The sequence below is a fragment of the Lygodium microphyllum genome, chromosome 8, assembly GCF_053477565.2.
Source record: "Lygodium microphyllum isolate KBCC chromosome 8, Lygodium_microphyllum_v1.1.10, whole genome shotgun sequence".
In the NCBI taxonomy this organism is placed as follows: domain Eukaryota; kingdom Viridiplantae; phylum Streptophyta; class Polypodiopsida; order Schizaeales; family Lygodiaceae; genus Lygodium; species Lygodium microphyllum.
In genome coordinates this window covers 102,706,865-102,725,344 of record NC_141142.1, presented here as the reverse complement: position 1 = coordinate 102,725,344, position 18,480 = coordinate 102,706,865, and the positions used below count along the sequence as shown (strand labels likewise).

Here is an 18,480-nt window from a genome sequence, read left to right as displayed (position 1 = left end):
CTCACACTAAGCGAGCTTCTGACGAAGCGACTGGTAGATAACATGGCACCAGAATAGAGCACTATAGCATTAGCAACATCGCTACTAGCAAGGTTGGGAGTCAACCAAGGCTCTAAGAGCCAATAAAAAATCCCCATGGTACCAAAGCAGCTGGACAAATACCAAGCAACCAACGATTCATACATGTTTGTGGAGCAGTTTGAGTAGGTCTGCGAGGCCAACGGCCTCACTAATCCTACTCAATGCTCCCGAGCTTTCAGACTGTGCTTAGGCGACAAGGACCGGACCTGGTACACAAGTCTAGACGTTGCGGAGCAAGCCAATTTCAATGGCCTGAAAAATCTCTTCAGTAAGAGATTTTCCAAACCTGGGTACTTTGATAATGTGCTAGTACGACTCATGAACGTCAAGCAAAGAGAGAAAGAGGACATCCGGGATTACGTGACCCATATGAGGAGCCTCTTCAAGAGAATCCCTATGGGCGAAAGACCAATCGAAAAAGTGATGTCCACGGTATTTATTAACAAAATACAAAGTGAAGAGCTCTACAAAGCCTTGGCCGATAACTCGAGCTTGCAGCGAGACACATTGGTGAGGGTCTTTGAAGAAGCTATTTGAGTGGACGACCAACTCAAAGAGAGAAGCTCTAAGAGCTTGATTCAGAAAGGGTCCATGCTAGGGATTCCGAGAGGGCTTCAACATTGAGTGAGAGATCAGGCCCCAAGTGCTCAAGACAAAGGGAAGGGCATCGACTCAGGACAAGAGCTAGCAGAGATGAAGATGTAAATAGCTAAACTGCAGGAGATGATGAGATGACCAACTCGCCCACACGTCCAATGCATGCATTGCAGAGGGAACCACCTACCAACCGAGTGTTAGGACCCTAGGTCACTACCTTGCGCTAATTGTGGTAGGTTCGGCCATGACACCATGCATTGTCGACTACCTCGGAGACTCCCATACCCCGTAGCCTTATGGTCAACCCTACCTTGCAAACAAGCCACCGAACTTCTTGGGAAGGGAAGCCCCATCAATCCTCCCTTTTCCTAATGACGCTAAGCCATCCATCCCTAGGATGGAAATAAATCCTACAAGTATCTCTAGACCACCAAGACCCACGTGACCCACCCACTGAGTGACACTCTAGTCCACTATGTGGATGAGCCTAGCAGCAATGAGCCTTATGTAAACCCATACATATCATAAGATGAGGAAGGCAACATAGTCCTTATAGACTACCAACCAGTACCGATGATGGCATTAGGTAGAGGGAGAGGTAGAGGCCTTGGAGCACTGACCCAAGAGCCAATCGTGTGTTGGACTTGTGGCCACCCACAACACATTTCTTCATGCTGCCTTGAGAGGGAGTAAGCAAATAGAGATAAGGCTCACCTGAGATGCAATGAGTGTGGAATCACTCATCTTTTTGTTGATTGCCCTAGGTGGAGTGTGTTGGACTTGTGGTCATCCACGACACATTTCTTCATGTTGCCTTGAGAGGGAGTAAGCAAAGGCTGGCCTGAGATGCAATGAGTATGGAATCACTCATCTCTTTGTTGATTGCCCTAGGTGAAGGCCATCCTCTAGTTCAGCAAACAAGCCATCGGTTCCATTGGGGTGTCGAGACACTCGATGGGGAGCCCATGCCTGTCCCATTACATGTCATGACCCATGCGCAGACGAAGCAGGCTGGCATATCATTGCCAAGGCCTAGTAACCTTGACGCAACCTCAATTGGAAAGAAGAGTCGAAGACAAAGGAAGAAAAGACCAAATGCTAAGGTCACCCTTAAAACTGAAACTGCCTGTCAGAGAGAGAACTAGGGAGAGAGAAAGAGGAGAGAGAAGACTGCAGAAGAGAGAGAAAGAGGAGAGAGAAGACTGTAGAAGAGAGAGAAAGAGGAGAGAGAAGAAGAGTGATGAGGAGAGAGAGACTAGATTTGGAGAGAGAAAGACAGGAAAGAGGGAGAAGCCATAGAAGATGTGAGCAAGATGGGAGAGAAAGATTGTAATTGTATTAATGTGTCAAAAAGATAACATAAAATTACATGTCCTCTCCTTTTATACTACTGTCAGTGTGACATGGCAATGCACACTAAATTCCTCATTCCCAGCTTCTTACAATCCATCCCTTCCCAAAAGTTTTTGTCCTCAAAAACAAACCTGAAAGACTAGAAAAGGATAGATGAAACAGAGTACTACTCTGATACAAGGGCTACAAAAATAGGAAAAGCACTAATTTGTACTAAGTAATGGATAGGATCATAAGTGGAAAAGTGAATAAGCCATATGAACATCCATTTTGAAATGATAAAACTGAAAACTAAACCGTCATAACTCCGAGAAAGGACACCTGCAAGAAATAGACAGCTTGTTGTCTACTACAGAACCTGCTGTAGTAAAATGGAGATATCTTTTGATGGGCATATCCAAATCAAGTGTGCGATGAGTCAAAAGAAAAATGATTGGACATACTTACAACCCATATAGATATCCTTCTTTTGTAATCAAACCAGAATTGAAGCTGAATCAAAATAGTAAGCTGTCCAGAAACTGTCTGCAATAGAACAAGAGATAAATAGACTAATTTTCAGCCAAATAAACCTCTCAAATATGAAGATTCTGAACCCCAATATGGACGTTGGCCTAATGAAGGTGCAAAATCCTGCTCAGAACCTCCTGGATCAAAAGGTATACCATCATAATAATGATCAAGAGGAGAAGATTTGTCATCAAACTCATAATCTTGACCACCTGAGTCAAATGGGTAGGAAGAAAGATCCCCATAATCATCACCATGCGCATATCCATCATCCGTCATATTATAACCATCATGAATCTCATGTACATCATCATTATCAGCATACCAATCATCAAAATCATTATCCAAGTTGTCATAACCTTGGTCATATGCATCTAACTCTTCTTTTAGGTGAGGTAGATCCTGATTGAGTGTGAACTGATGCATATCCTCAACTAATCCATCATAAGCACGATCAAGAGCTATAAAGTCTTCATTTTTAGTAGTGCATATTCCTCTTTAGATGGTCCAAAAGGCTGATTACTTACCAAGTGATCTTCATATACATTGGCTTCAACTACATCATCAACTTGCTGATCAGCTTAGTCTTCTTCATATGGTTGACCTTGAGGAGACAAAGAGTTCAGCACTGCAATTGGTTGATTCCCATTGATTTGCTGACCAAGATCTATGGAATAATTCTCTTCATTCTGGCTTTGTACAAAGTGTACTTGCTATCCATGATTTACTTCTGCACATTTAGACATAAAAGAAGCATCAAAGTATTCAAAATAAAGAATCACATGTTGTAGAGTAGGCGGAACCTGATCCTTGAGGTTAATGCACCAAGTAGCAATGCTGTAAGCATTTTCTTTTTCCATGAAGCATTTTTCAGCAAAAGGTTAATAGCCATCTTTACACAATCACAAATTCCTTCATGGTACATAGAGATACGAATCAGGATGAAAGCATCATATTCCACTAACTTGGTAGAACATTTGCCAAGAACTTGGACCAATGAATTTGTACCAACATCCAATATTTCCCATGCTAGCTGTCCTTCTAATGAATTCCATGATCGCTTACTAACCAATGGAGGTGTATGAATTGTTGTAGCCCACTCATTGTCATCAATCTCAGCAAAGAGAGTAGAAAACAATACCAATGCATATTCTAACTGTTGGTGAGACGAGTGATTAAGCAATGATATCAACCAATGTAATACATCCTTGCCTTGAAAAGACTGCAAAAGAGTAGTACCGCTGCTACAAAAGTACTTCATTGATGCCCACAAATAAGCTTGAGGCTCCACATTCTCCATGGTTAGTGATCCCAACAACATACGTTTAGCTTCAGCATTGCATATACATTCTTGTAAGATACTGTTATCATAGAGATTGATAAGAGTCCACATTACACCTTGCTGAACCAACTGAGATGTATGTGGTTGCAACTGATGGATAAGTACTTGCTCAACCAAACTCACATCTATCTCTTCCAATGCCATTTGAGAGTCATCATAAGCCATAAAAGCATGTGCCAAAGTACTCATAATGTCTACCAAAGGAATATCCACCCTCTTAGAAGCAACATCTCTAATTAGACCCATAATACTCTGTTTCCTTGTCTGTGGAAAGTGCAGTCCTGCAATACCTATAGGTACTAAATCAGCCATAAATTTTGACTGAAATCTTCGATTGACAAAATTTCTAATTCAAATTGAAGCTAACACTTTCCTCTCCGAACAGAGCTCTTAACAATAAATTTCAAAGTAGGTCAAAAAAAGTTATGATAGCCCAAAGTTGGCTGACTGAAACTGCCTACAACCTGTCTTGTTTTGAATGAGTCTGTAAGAGGTCTGTAGATCCAACTTTGACCTTGTTAAACCTTGAATACTCACAAATAGAACTGAGAGCACTCTCAAAACACACTGTTTGATGTTGCAAGCAAATAATTCACTATTATCAACACTTCTTCACATCCTTTCTCGTATAGAACCCCAACTACAATCATAGCCTACATTCACTTGCCCATTGCTACATACATATGCATAAAAAACTACTGCTTCTCTGACTATGTTTAGAACCCCCTTCTTCTAGCCCATAGTTCTCTGATGACTGAACTGGTTCAACACCAAACCTCTAAGGTTTTCAATGATGCCGAATTATGTAGGATTGCTGCTATAATTGATGTGTCTATAACTAATGTAGGGATTGCTTCAGGCTATGATGATATGGTTGGCCAACACAAGCACATCAAAGAAGTCAATGATAAACCAATCTTCCAATTGCTATGTACTGATGCGATAGTTTCAAATAGCCATATCTAGACTAAAGTGTCCATACATCACAAGCAGACATCATTTTTTCACTATGGAGACTTGGCATTCATCACTGCTAATTGGAAAATTTTAGTTAAGGCTGAGCAACAGCATTTCTCAGTCAATATTCTGATACCTCATAAGCCCATATCAAACACCTCTGCAGTCCAAAATCCTATTGCATATGTTCAAAGTAATGTTGGCGGCTTTGTGACCTTGCTTGAGCAATGCAAGAATGCCATTTAACCATTTGCAGCATTGCATACCAATACATCCAGTGGTATGCCAAATCTTTTGAAATTGGCAACTGTGTGACCACAATCATCAAGATACTTTCCGCAAACTAGAGAGTGATATCCCTAACCACAGATGTACTACCCTTCGCTTTTGATCTGAATTTATAGCGGTCAAACACAGATTTGCTTTTGCTAAGACTGGAATAAATGCCTTCATATGAACCATTTCCATATCAGTTTGAGTACATCATGTTGTGAATCAGCATCCTCCTGAGCTTAGGTGTCTGAAACGATGCCACTCTCAAACAAATCTGTCAGCAAGAGTGCATCACCATAGAGTCTTGCCATTAGGTAGCACACCAAGCTGCCAGACCAATTGTCATATCCAAAGCCTAGATATCCTCAAATGGTGGTTGGTTCATGGATGTTTTCCATGTTACAGATCAACTTGGACACAAACTTACAGATGAAAGTTTAATTGTATATGCAAAAAGCTTTGGGAGCAAAAAGAACTATTGCAAGTTCAGAGGTAAGAATGTGTTTGGGACGTACTGTGGGTGTTCAATCAATTGCTGAACACACATCCATAGAGTTGACTGGCACTGATCGACCAGGACTGCTACTAGATATCTCTGCTCTTCTCACAAGCCTCAAGTGTAATGTTGTTGCTGCTGAGGTTTGGACTCACAATGCAAGGGTAGCATGTGTAGTGTATGTAACTAACGAAGTTACTGGTGGTCCTATTGATGATGCACAAAAGTTGGTGTCCATCAAAGAGCTGCTAAAAGCAATTGATGATAGAAAAGGTGTCAAAACTGATTTCTCAATTGGCTTGACCCATGCAGAGAGATGTTTGCATCAGTTAATGTTTGCAAATCGGGACTTTGAAGCCTTTGCCACTTGAACAAATTAGTTTTTGCTTATTCAGACTGGCCTGCCTTCAGGGACCTTACAGTGGGTCAATGTGAGATTCTTATGATAGAGACAATAATGCGGACAAAATGCTTGCAGGAGCTGTCAATATGCATAGATAAGTCAAAAGAGTTTTCTGCAGCTTTGGTGATCGCATGGTTTATGCACACAAAGGATATGCTCAGATCTCTGACGTTTATGAATCCAATCAAGCCAAAGGTGAACATACTGGAGAAATGTGGAGTACAGAAGCTGGAAACTTTGGTTTGGGGATTTGCACATGTACTAGCAGTTGATCCATCCATTCATAAGTTTCCTTCTCTTGTGTCACTTACTCTTATTGATCGAGCTGTTCTATCTACTCTGGACCTCAACCTACTACTTGATGTCAGTCCCAGGTTGGAATACCTATCTTTGGTTAACAAAACATTACATTCTTGGATGCACAATCTACCATTGAGCTGAGCAGTGCATCTTTGAAGACCTTGAATATTGAGGGATTGAGTGTTGATAGTATCCTTTTGGAGTCAGATAAGCTGGAAGGCCTTGTTTTGAGAGATTCAACCTTTGAGTAGTTTGAGCTTGTGAGCAAGGGGAGTTTGCAGCGCTTAAGAATCGAGGATGTGATGCATTTCCTCCTCCACGTTCACTGCTGGGAGTAGCGGCAGCTGCCCGGTATTGTGCGTATCACTCGAATTGCTGCTGCTAGAAAAGTGACCAATTTTGCAAGATCGTGAATCTTCCATTAGCTATTGAGTCCATTCTTCCATGCATCAAGGATTTAGCATTTGATTCATCGCAACATGTACAATATGTACTTGCTTCAGTCATAATGGGCATGGCTCCCATCTTGAAAAGAGCATACAAATGCTCACTCATGACACAGAAAACTGCCTATATGTATGTCTACACCATCAGATTTAGAGAATATGTTCTCTGTTTGTTTAGACAACCCTCTGCAATGCTTCCTCTGATGGTGAGACATCAGTTTTCTACTGCCAAAGCTGAAGGTTGGAATCATCCTCTGATAGACTTTTGATCACTAATGTAGAGATCTTTTGCTGAAGCCATATCTGTGTCTTCAACAGCTTATCCACAAATACCCTTTTGAAAGTGGAGGAAGAGCTATCCAAGATTTTCTTCCATTTTACCTTTAGCTTTTAGAAGAAATCTTCAATGCTGCCTGTCTTTAGGGTTTCAAGAAGAACAAAATACTTGTGAGGAGAGGTTATTGAAAACATTATAGATGCTGGAAGGAAGCCTTGAAGAAGACGAAGAAGAAGAAGAAGAAGAAAAGTTTGCTTTCTAAAGCCTCTTCAAAGCCTTCAATAATGGTGCTCCACTTGTTAAGAATGAAGAGTAAAGAAAGTTTCCAGCATGAAATGCCTGTAAAAAACCTCATTGCTGAAAGCTAGGAGAAGATCTCTGCTGCAAACTCCATAAAAGCTTGGCAAAAGCTTGGAGAAAGAGGAAAGGAAGACGTCTTTTGAAAAGTAACCACAGTTTAACCCCAAACTAAGCCTGGTTAACTCTTCTTTACCCTAATTACCTCCAATTTTGCATAAAATTTGATGATGACCTGTCATTTAAGCCATCCTCCGTCATATCTGACCTTGGATATCTCCAAATGTAGTCTCTTACTAACTGTAGATGATCTACAGCACTCCACTAATCACTGTCTTGTACAATTTTTGTCTGAAATTGGTTTTAATAGAGGAAAATAGGATTGAAAATAGAAGAAAAGAATGGATCAAAGACCAATGCTCTGATACCACTTGTTAGAGAGAGAACTAGGGAGAGAGAAAGAGGAGAGAGAAGATTGCAGAAGAGAGAGAAAGACTACAAGAAGAGAGAGAAGAAGAGTGACGAGGAGAGAGAAAAGCTAGATTTACAGAGAGAAAGATAGGAAAGAGGGAGAAGCCATAGAAGTTGTGAGCAAGATGGGAGAGAAAGACTATAATTGTATTAATGTGTCAAAAAGATAACATAAAATTACATGTCCTCTCCTTTTATACTAATGTCAGTGTGACATGGCAATACACACTAAATTCCTCATTCCTAGCTTCTTACACTGCCATAACATAGTCTGTTAGAAGGAAAGTCATTGACGCAAAGGAAGAAACATCGGCTCCACAGACGGGTGAAAAGGGAAGTGCTAAGGTTGGGGAGTACCTCAACCCAAAGCGCGAACTCGAAGCCATTTCTAACAACAATTTTTGGATACACTATAGTTTCAATTGTGTTTGTCGTAGGTACACAAGTTACACATTTCGAATTTGTAAGATTTCATGTATTTGCTAGATTGCAGACACAAAAGGCATTTGTATACAAATTGTAGATTGCGATTATTATTGTGTAGTCAGTAAAAAAGGTTGTGTGTTTAGTTGTGGTACACTTGGTATTAGCTTGCTTACAGATTGTAGGTTTTTGCAAGGCTTTCTATTTTGTCAAAATGTCTGACAACTTCAACCAGATTATCAACAATAAGCATGATAACAACAATTATCTGACATAGAAGTTTAGGATGATAAATTTCTTGAAGAGGAGATGTATTTGGAATTACATTGAAGGAGACATGGTTGTAGCACCTGAAGTTACTGTATGAAATGCTATTGTAGAACAATTAAAGGCTAAGAAAGATTGGGAGTAGGCACAAACTAAAGTCATGTATTGGATATCTATCTCAGTGTCATAGATAGCATGATGGGCTATCTGTAGAAATCTAAAATCCCTGCTATTGCATAGAAGAATTGACAAGGCTATTCAAAGTAAATACAAAGGTAGGAAAGCTACAAACTCAAGTTAGAGTTGAACCAAGTGAAAAGAGGGAAGTTTTCCATTAATGATTATGCCTTGAAGATCAAGAGTATTAGGGAAGCTCTTTGATTTATTGGTGTGGTAGTTGATGATGATAATGATATTGTATGTGCACACTATTGGGGTAAAGGCACCTCTGCCTAGCTACCCGTGTATTACTATACTAACAATACCTGCACCTGCACACTGCAAGCGGCGAGCGCCCATCACTATCACTTCATTCTTTATTCTTTCAGTGACATTTGAATAAAGGGAAGGCTGGTCACACATTATGACTGTTGGAGTTCCCACATTGTGTGTGTCTTTGTCTCTCTTGCTCTTGCTCCTTCCACCATAACTCTTGCTCCTACTCATGCTTCCACTTTTGGGCTCACCTCCCTTCAACTGGTATCAGAGCCTTCATTTTTGTGAGCTCAAGCTTGGTCCACCGGCACACTCTCAACTTCCATTTGAATACCTACAATAGTCATCTCTTTGTTGGTAGCCATAGCCATCGAGCTTCCTACTGGTTGTATTCTTCTTGGGCACTCTTTGAGCCTTCTCGAGCAAGTTGGATCAGCCCCCTATAGCCCTCACCCTACTGGTGCAGCATCACGTTGTGTGAAACATGCACCTTTTTTAGTAGTAGCTCACATTTTTCATCTCCTACAGCATATCTTCTTCATTGGGCAGCTATACAAGCACTTACACATTTATTTTTTATGCTTGCATTGATCCTTCTACTCTTGCCATTCGATTTGAGTGCTAAGCTTTAGTTTTGGAATGTTATAACAATCCATGAACTATCATAAAATAGGGAAGCACTCATCTTTGATGTCTACACTCATTGCCATTGGTTGGATGATGCTTGGTTATGGCCGATTGATGCTTATAATTCGGGGATGCTATGTCATTGCTTGGAGTTGATTTTGGATTGATTTAACCACTTCATTTACTCTATTTTAGATGAGGTTTGCTAGCTCAAAATACAAGGAAGCACTCTATTTGATGCTTCTATGGTCAGCTTTGTTGGTCTTATTGATGCCCGATTATGCTGGGGTGATGTCTATATGTATGGGAATGCTATGCCCGTGTTAGGGATTGGATTTGGACATAATTTTGGTACTGAAATAGTTTTTTTAATAGTGTATTCATTGTTGTATATAGTAGGGCTAAACCTCTTTTGACAGGGTTTTAATATGCATATCGCTCCTGGCCATGATTCGCGTGTTCAATATGCACTACTCATGTGTGTACCATTGATGCTAGTACATTGGTATATCATATGCCCATGATTTGAGGTGGCTTTGAGCTTGATCTAAGGACTTATTTACTCAGTTTTGACAATGAATTTATTACTATAATAACTAGGGATGAAGCCTATTTGGTTAGTGTATGCTCTACCTAGTGGTCACTCATGGGCGCTTTTCGGGTGATTCATATGACTACGCGGATATATATGGAGGTTTGCACATGTCTTATATTGCTCTGGAATGCCTTTTGAGATTCAACCAAGCTCTGTCTTGGCTGGCCTTTGATTGACATTGGTCTATGATGGCATGCTTTGTGACAGTCATTATGCCTATGGTCTATGATTGACCCTTTGGTACATGCTTTGTGTCAAGAATTGCGTGATGGGGGGATGTGCTTGAGTTGATGTGCCAAACACACACTGTATACACAAGAGGAAGCTCACTCAAGAACACAAGAAGAGAGATGGAAGCCAAAACGTTTTCTTGCCGATTTTTCTTCTTCTTCCACACACTATACAATGTACACAAAGTATAGATAAGATACAATATAAAGGAAAGTGGCCTTCTAAGTCAAACAGTGCATAATCGACTACACTAATCGACTGGCGCTATGTCTTTGCTAGCTGTAGGTAGGTGTAACAAACTAAATATAATAAGTGATAAGTCAGTGACCATGTGAGTATCATAATGACCACCAACGTGCTAAGTGTAGACGTGCAAACTCATCTAGCCAGGCGGTCCATCATTAATGTCTGCATGTGTTGAGCTTGCCATCTCAATACTCCCCCCTCAAGCTCAATTCTATCTCTACAACTCCAAGTAAGCTTCAGAACTTTCAAAGCTTCTCTACACCCAAGGCCTTTGTGAAAATGTCAGCTATTTGATCCTATGTGTTGACATATACCAAGTCAATCTCTCCTGCAAGTACCTTCTCTCTCACAAAGTGGCTGAATGAATGAAACCCTGCCCTATTAGCTAAACTACACCTCGACTAATTATTCTAGATTTGTCGACGAAACTAGGAAATGAGATCAAGATATCCTTGCAAGATTAGATATAAACTATTGGATTCTAATCATGATGATGGCTCTCATGTTGCCACTCCTATTCTTGCTACCACCAAGCCACGACATGTTCTTGATTATGATGCAATCTCCCATGAGAAGGTACTTCTTAAAGTAAATCACTTAATCATTTCTAGCATTGCCCACAATTTAGATACCAAAGTTGATTCTTTGATGCATGCTTTTTAAGTGGCTCTTCAGTTTCCCATGACACAGGTGGCTAATCCTACATTTAATTATCACACACATTTCATGCTAATAAGAGGGCAGAGCTAATAGAATGTTGCAGATGAAAGTTGTGTCATTCTTCATCTATAGAGGTCAATACTTAAAAATTTTGTGGAGTAATGACGCAAAACATTCTTATTATTGATACCATATTAAAAATTATTGTAAAACATGGCCACCTAATGCATGACATTGAGGCACGTTAAACAAGTCAATTTTGGACCATACACTATCGAATTGCATCTCTCTCCTAGCTAATTGCTTGAATGACAATGGTCACCTTATTTTCACTTATTGGACCTTTTACCCATATTTTCACTTTGAGTTGAACTAGGATATTGGCAAATGGTGGTGTGCCAATAAACCCTGGCCATGGCATTGTGCATTTATTGCCCTCTCAGTATCTTGCTTTGCAAATTGTTCCTCTTTGCATGGACATAGAGGGGTAGCATACTCCCATTTGCAGCACAACTACTGGTGGCAACTTCTCCAAACTCATTCTTTCTTTAATTTCTAGCTAGTGGAAGCATTGCACTACCCAAGTGTCTTTAAATCATATGCATTGCAAGGCATTATCTTCCAAAGTTTCCCTCCAAGCAATCGTCTCGAGAGTAGATCGACTCTGTACTTGCAAGGTTTTAGGTTCCTAGAAGGTTGAACACCTTGCTATGCTGTTGGTAAACTTAAAGCCTATGATGGTGATCTTTCTTGATCAAGAAGAAGGTGGCATGGAAGGTCATGCGTATGATAAGCTACTCGAGGAACTTTTCTTCCACAAGTAGGTCGAAGTTGCATCAATAGTGCTCAATCTTCAATTCCAAATCCTACCATGCACCTCGACCGCATCTTGCGAATATTCTAACTCATCGTTATAGTTGCCAAGCCTATTTTGCCGACGAAACCCTCCTTTCATGTCGATCTCCACTACCGCCATAACAGCCATTCACAACCATCCAAACCAGCCTGTTTTGTTGGCGAAACAATCTTGACTCGCAAGGCATAAATTTAACGGGCTGTGTAGTTTAAGGTATGTCTTTGAATGATAGACATCATTTCTAAGATATGCCATTTCATGATTAAAGGTATGCCGTTTCACATATACGCAATTTTGTGCCATTCGATGATTAAAGATATGTCAAATTTAGGCCTTAATCTCGAGTACAGGTTGTGCAGCCTTTTACCTCTCCAACATAGATTGTTTCGCTGGCAAAATGATAATCCACAACCTTTGTGCCTTTGCTTCTACCATGAAGTCACCTACTTGTAAAACAAGAATCAAGTATTTTCCCTTTGGTTATGAGTTGATTCAAATACTACATGGATCCATGTTTCACCAGCGAAACCATTAGAGGATAGATCATGGGAATAAACCATTACAACATAGATCACGAGGAGTTTCCTTCCTTGATGTAGGATGGCCTACCTTTGTGCTTTTTGGGCACAATCTAAAGGCCCTTCTTGAGTGACTTGACGGTATGAGGGGATCATATACTTGCATTTTCTTGTGATTGAAGTGTGGTTGTTTTTGTTGTTTGGATGGAGGTGTTTGCACATTGTATACACTTGAACAACGTGGGGGGGGGGGGGGGGGGGGGGGGTTTGTCCCATACAATGACATCCCCTAGCTCTCTTTCATAACAATCTAAAGACCATTCAGAAGTTCTCCAACAATGTGAGGGCACCTTGCTTAGTGACTAGAGTGTGGACTCTATTGGGGAATCCCTAAATGGTCCTTAGATTATGCCTAAACAAAATGAAAGGACCTCATTTGTGACTAGAATGTGGTCCCTCCATGTTATCCAAGTACACTCTTGATCTTTCTATTTTGTTTGTTCAATCTTCCACCACAAACTGCATGGCAAATTGCAAGGCCCTATCTCATTGAGAGGGAAAAACATGACCAATCTGGTGTCAACCATGAAGCACCGATATCAACTAGATAGGCCAATTTCGAACAAACTTAGGAGTATAATGGAACACTAAGTGTTGAAAGGTGAGAAGGATCGAAGCTTGCACTCCAGAGCTATGGCAGGAGAGCAAGAGAAAGAAAGAGAGAGACAAGAAATGGGAACTCGAACAGTCACAATGTGTGATCGGGCCTTCCTCTATTTAAACTGTCATTAAAAGAATAAAGAATAAAGTGACAGTGAGGGCGCCTGCCACCTGCAGTGTGCAGTGGTGGCGGTGACTGTCAGTGTAGTAATACACGTGCAACTAGGTGGAGGCGCCTTTACCCCCTAACAACCTCCCACTTAAAGGCGAATTTTCCTTAGAGAGGAGTGAAAAGAAAAAGAAAAAAGACAGTACAACATGTACACATGTACAATAGGATGAGAAAATATGTCATCTCATCCGATGCCCTCAACCTCCTGAGGAAGGCAAAATGCTCTGTAGAGAGGCTTTTCGTGAGTAGATCTGCTGGATTCTGGTCAGTCGAGATCTTGACAAGATCAACAGACTTGTCCTAAATGACCCCATGTATGAAGTAATACCTCACCTCAATGTGTTTGGTCTTCGCATAGAAGACTGGATTCTTGGCTAACTAAATAACACTCATAGAATTCGAATGCAATGTAGGGGTAGCATCAATACCAAGGTCAGCAACCAAACGACCCAACCAAATGGCCTCCTTGCAAGCCTCAATGGCTGCAACATACTCAACCTCTGTAGTAGAAAGGGCCGTGCATTTCTACACCCTGGACATCCAAGAAAAAACACCTCTAGCATAGGTGAATACATAGCCAGAAGTGGACTTCCTACTATTTGCATGTCCTGCATAATCATAGTCAATGTACCCCACGACTCATGTATCCTGGCTGCTATAACATATGCACATATCTGCAGTGCCCTTCAGGTACCTCATGATACCCTTCACGGCATCCCAATGCTTCTTGCCAGGTGTAGCCATATAGCGTGCCACAACACCAACTACAAAGGCAATATCTGGATGAGTGGCTATCATGGCATACATAAGACACCCCACTGCGGATGCATAGGGAATCTTGGCCATCTTGACCCTCTGCTCATTTGTTTGTGGACAATCAGCCTGTGATACCTTCACATTAGAAGGCAATGGATAGCCAATAGGTTTTACCTTCTGCATGCGGAAGCGCTCAAGGACTTTATAAATGTACTCCCTCTGTGACAAGTAGAGGAGTCCCTGATGCCTATTGCGTCTAATGCGCATACCAAGTATGTGAGTGGCCTGTCCCAGATCTTTCATCTCAAAGCTTTTCTTGAGCTGAGCCTTAAGAGCATCTAGCTCATCATGAGCTTTCCCTGCTATCAACATATAATCCATATAGAGTACTTAAATCACGATAAAGAACCATCACGGGCTTTCTTCGTGTAAAGATATGGATCCATAGCACTCCTGCTATAGCCCTGACTGCATAAAGGCATCAAACTTATGATACCACTCCCTAGGTGCCTGCTTCAAGCCATAAAGACTTTTCTTCAATTTGCACACTAGGTGCTCCTTGCCAGGTTTTGCAAAGCCCTTAGGCTGCTCCATATAAATCTCATCATGCAAGTCCCCATGTAAGAAAGCCGTCTTGACATCCATCTGGCATAAATCCAAGTCAAGCTAAGCAACAAAAGCCAAGACTAAGTGTAGGGTGGTCATCTTAACCACAGGAGAAAAGACCTCATCAAAGTCCACACCATGCTCCGGGTTAAAACCCTTTGCTACCAGTCTAGCTTGTATGCCGACTTGGGGTATGCAGGGGTACTTTTCAGCTTGTACACCCACTTACATGGCAAAGCCTTCTTGCCCTCAGGCAAGGAAACCAAATCCCAAGTCTCATTCTTATGCAAGGAGTCTATCTCAGATTGCATAGCCCTCTCCGAGGAGTGACTGTCACCCCTGCGCATAGCCTCATCATAGGTGAAAGGCTCTCCTACATCTGTAACCAAGACATAATGCATCGAGGGCTGAAATTTGTTGGGTGGACTTCTGTCTCTAGTAGACCGTCTCACGGTAGGCTCGGCTGCTTGCCTAGTTGCCTGTCCAACACCCTGACCATGAGCATTTGCTGCAGTTGTAGGCTGTCCAACTGGCTGTGCGGGAGCTCTCGGCTCCTCCTAAAATATGACTATGTGGATCTCAACAACTCTCTCAGGTTGCCGATGCATCTTGTCTTCATGGAAGACTACATCATGACTATAGATGACTTTCTGCGCTTGCGGATCCCAAAGATGGTAACCCATCTCGCTTGCATCCCCATAACCAAGGAAAATGCATTTGATACTTTTAGGATCCAACTTACTTCTCTTGTCCCTGGGCACATGGCAAAATGCCTCACATCCAAAGACATAGAGATGCGCATAAGAGGAAGGTTTTCCAATCCATACCTCCTCTGCAACCTAGAAATCTAAACCACTAGAAGGTGATCTGTTTATGATATGTACAATTGTACTAACTGCCTCAGCCCAAAAGCTCTGTGGTAGGCCTGCATGGCTAAGCATATTGCGTACATGCTCCTGGATGGTTCTATTCATCCACTCAGCCAAACCTTCTGGGGGGGGTGTAGGGGGCGGTCAACTGACGCTTAATACCCCTCTCATCACATAACTGCTCAAAAGCATGTGAGACATACTCACCCCCATTATCTGTCCTTAGGTATTTTAGCCTATACCCAGACTAGTTCTCAACCAATGCAAGCCATCTCTAAAACACAGCCAAGACATCAGATTTCAGCTTAATAGGATAAGCCCAAAATTTCTGTGAAAAATTATCTATGAACATAACAAAATAATTTGCACCATCCATAAATTGACAAGGCATGGGCCCACAGACATTTGAATGTACCAATGCCAAGGGCTCACTCATGCATGGCCTACTAGACTTCTTATGCGTAGACCTAGTCTGCCAGCCATAAAGACAATGCTCGCATGAATCAAAACATGCATAATCAAAGGGCGGTAAGTATTGAAAACTAGAAAGCATTTTCATTTCCTTCAAAGACATATGGCCCAAACGGGCATGCTAAAGAGATATATGTGGGATAGAACCCACAGACAAAACATGATCAAGGGAAGAAGCAGATACAATCAAGGGATAGAGGCTGCCAACCTTGGCACCTCTTGCAATCACAAGTCTACCACGAGTGATCTTCCATGCAGAGTCTTCAAAAGATACATGATAACCTGCGTCATCAAGCTGTCCAGCTGACAGGAGATTGTGTGTCAAAGTAGGTACATGACGTACATCCTGCATAACAAAACTGCCGCCAGAAGGAAACTGCAGCCTAACATCACCAATGCCCACAATATCAAGAGAGCTGTCATCACCCAAGCGCACAAAACCCGAAACAATACAATATGAATGAAACCACTCTCAGCAAGGTGTCACATGAAAGGACGCACCTGAGTCCAAGAGCCAATAATGTGCATACATAGAGTGTATCTCTGTCATCTGCGAAGCACTAGAAGAAGCTGCAAGGATATAATCATCATCAACATCCTCAGGCTGCATAACATTGATCTCTTCAATTTTAACATTGGACTTTGTAGGCACTACGTTGCGATTAGAAGACTTATCCTGCACTTTGTCTTTCCCCTTATCTTTGCGCCTTTTGTGCAGTTCATGGCATTTTGGCCTAATATGGTGACAAGTAACATCGGCATTCTTGCCACAGGATTTACTACGTGACTTCCCACGAGACTTGGACTGAGATTTTTGAGAATCCCATCTACGGCCACTGCCACTGCCATGCTTTCCATATCCATCATTCCTGCCTCTAACTGTCATAGCATGCGACACGCGAGAGGCATCCAAATTCTTACGGTTAACCTCTTCCTACAGGAGAGCACTCTTAACATTAGATAATTTCAAGGTAGTAGTAGAGGCACATAATGCAGTGTGGAATACATCCCATGACTCATTAAGAGTACCAAGCAAGAAAAGAGGAGTGAGATCCTCTGCAAAAGTGATGTCTTGCAAAGTAAAGTTCTTGAGTATAGCATGGAACTGGCTCAAGTGAGCAAACATAGTCACATTCTCCTTCATGCGCAGCCATAAGTTGCTTCAGTCAATACATTTGACTCGCTGGACTTTTCTTGTCATAGAGATTCTTGATTTTATCCCACAATTTCCATGCACTCTGTTCTTTCTCAAATACATTGTAATGAACCTGTTCTGTGAGAGATAATACAATAGTGCACTTGCATAACTCATCAAGCTTCAAGCCATTCCTCATCTGGCATAGTTGCAGGCGGATGTCCGGCTCGGATGCCCGCTCAACCTCAATGGTTTGATCTGTGATTTCTGCACCAACACCTACCAAATCTGGCTCTTTCAATAAGAGTAATCCGTACCATCAAGCTTATTGATGTTGAAAATAGCATGATCAGTGAGGATGAACTCGCCATAATGCAGGCTGGACGACTGTAGACAATTCAAAACTGCTTGTTTTCTACTGCAAAAAATGACAAAAAAATCACCAAAATCGAGAGAAAATGGCGAGAAAAGTGTAACCCAAGTTGCTGCCCACCAAGTACTAGTGAAAGTACATCATTTCAGAATATTTCGACATGAAAAATCCATGTCAATCCGGAGTTATATGCTTGCTATAATAAATGATAGTACGGTACTATGAGAGGCAATTGCTGACTAAATCACTGCACCAAGTTAAGAAATGACAACCAAGACATGACCAGACATAAACGGGAATAAATCAGCACCAAACAGTCATCAAGACCCTGAGAAAATACCCAAACATGTCCCCAAAGCATCCGTCAGTGTGAGTAGGCATATCCCTTGGACAATAGGGCAAAGTATACATAACACTGGGGCAAGACCTAACACCAGTAGGTGTATGCTCACAAGAGTGCAAAGCCCAAGCTCAGGTCAAAAGCAATTCCAAGATATCAGTGCATGAACCATGCAACATGTAAGTGTAAGAGATCCCAAAGTCTCAAATATTTGCAAAATGCTAAAATAGCATAAACCTCCTGCTCAATGTCTGTCAAACATACAAGATACTCCCATTGGCTCAAAAGGTAGATAAACGAGCTCAACAACTCAAGCAAACCAAGTCAAAGTACCAAAGACAGGTAACCAAGACAATGCCTCAATAGCATCTAAGGTCGTAATGGAAAAAGCCAAGTTGTAATGAAAAAATCCAAGTCAATGTCCAACTGCTCAAGGA

At 41.5% G+C, this 18,480-nt stretch overlaps 1 pseudogene; it reads left to right on the top strand.

Annotated features, from left to right (window-relative positions):
* Positions 1 to 5,496: 5,496 nt before the first annotated feature.
* Positions 5,497 to 6,650, top strand: LOC148032681 (F-box/LRR-repeat protein At1g67190-like; annotated as a pseudogene).
* Positions 6,651 to 18,480: the final 11,830 nt, after the last annotated feature.